The following is a 1,625-nucleotide window of genomic DNA, read 5'->3' on the forward strand; positions in this document are numbered from 1 at the left end:
AAAACAAAAAATAAATAAATGTGGTGAAAATAATTTAACACCTCACAACTGTTCTTAGCAGCACCGCTCATAATATCCAGAGTGTCCAAAAGCTGCCAATGGATCAATTCAATTGGCACATACACATAGTGGAGTACTATTTACCACAAAGGAATAAATTTTGTGGCCATTAACGATATAAAGTTGATTATGGTGATTGTTATACAGCTGCAAATGTGGCAGAAGTCAGGCTAGCAAATGCGTCATTTTGAAAGAATGAGTTAATTATTTAATAATAAAGTTGCTTTTGAAGGAAAGCCATCGGTTCCCACATAGATGGAACTTTAGATAAGCTGTGAGAAAATAGTCAAAGATCACGTATTGTATGATTCTCTTTCTGTGAAATGTCCAGATTAGACCAATACACACATGGTAGACTCTAGGGTATGGAGAACCCAGGGTTGACTGACAGCTATTCCAGGGTATGGAGAACCCAGGGTTGACAGCTACAGGATATGGATTTCTGTTTATTTTTTATTGATGTGCTAAATCACCATGACCAAGGCAATGTATAAAAGAAAGTATTGGGGACTGAAGAGATGGCTCAGCAATTAAGAGCACTGAATGTTCTTTCAGGGGACAAAGATTCAATTCCCAGCACCCATATGACAGCTCACAACTATCTGTAACTCCAGTTCCAGAGGACCCAACACTTCTTCTGGTCCTCAAGGGGCACTGCATGCATATAGTACACAGACACACAGGCAGGCAAAATACCTATACACATAAAAAAATTTCTTAAAAGTGCCAGGTGTTGGTGGCACACACCTTTAATCCTAGCACTCGGGAGGCAGAGACAGGTGAATCTCTGACAGGAGTTCAGGGACAGCCTGGTCTACAGAGCTAGTTCCAGGAAAGCTCCAAAACTAGAGAGAAACCTGTCTCAAAAAAAATTTAAAAAGTAGTGAAAATAAAGAGAGAGATTTAATTTGGTTTATGATTTCATAGGGTTGCAGTTCACAGTGACTAAATAAAGGAACAGCGAAAGTTCATGTCTTGATCCACAGCCACAGGCAGAGAGAGCTCTGGGAATCTCAGGGGTCCCTTGAGACCTCAAAGCCTGCCCTGCTAACACACTTCCCCCAAGGCCAGAGATCCTGATCCTTCCTGTGTTAGGGTTCTCTAAAGGAACAGAACGGATAGACTGGGATCTATATGAATCATTGACAGTGGCTTAGAGGCTACGGTCCAAATAGTCCAGCAATGGCTGATGGAAAGGCTGAGGAGGAGCCAGCGGGTTCAGTCCATAAGCCTAGATGTCTCAGCTGTCCCTTCTGGTGCTGGAGTCCCAGGGAAGCCCTAGACAGATGCCCATCTTCCATCTACGTTAGAATCCAAATAAGTCAGTTTTAACACCAGCAAAGGAACGCCTCAGGGACGGGACAGATGAGCTTGACGGTGAGAGTGAGGACAAGGAGGCAAAAAAAGCAAACCCTTCTTTCTTCCCCATCCATCCTGTGGGGTCAGAAGCAATGCTGCGTGGGATGCCATGGCTTGTATATGAGGGAGTAAGGGAAGACACACACAGTCTTGATGGTTTCCTTCTGACTTTTTCTTTATTCTTCCTCTTATTTTTCCTCTACATT

The sequence above is a fragment of the Microtus ochrogaster genome, unplaced genomic scaffold (genome assembly GCF_000317375.1).
Source record: "Microtus ochrogaster isolate Prairie Vole_2 unplaced genomic scaffold, MicOch1.0 UNK68, whole genome shotgun sequence".
Classification (NCBI taxonomy): domain Eukaryota; kingdom Metazoa; phylum Chordata; class Mammalia; order Rodentia; family Cricetidae; genus Microtus; species Microtus ochrogaster.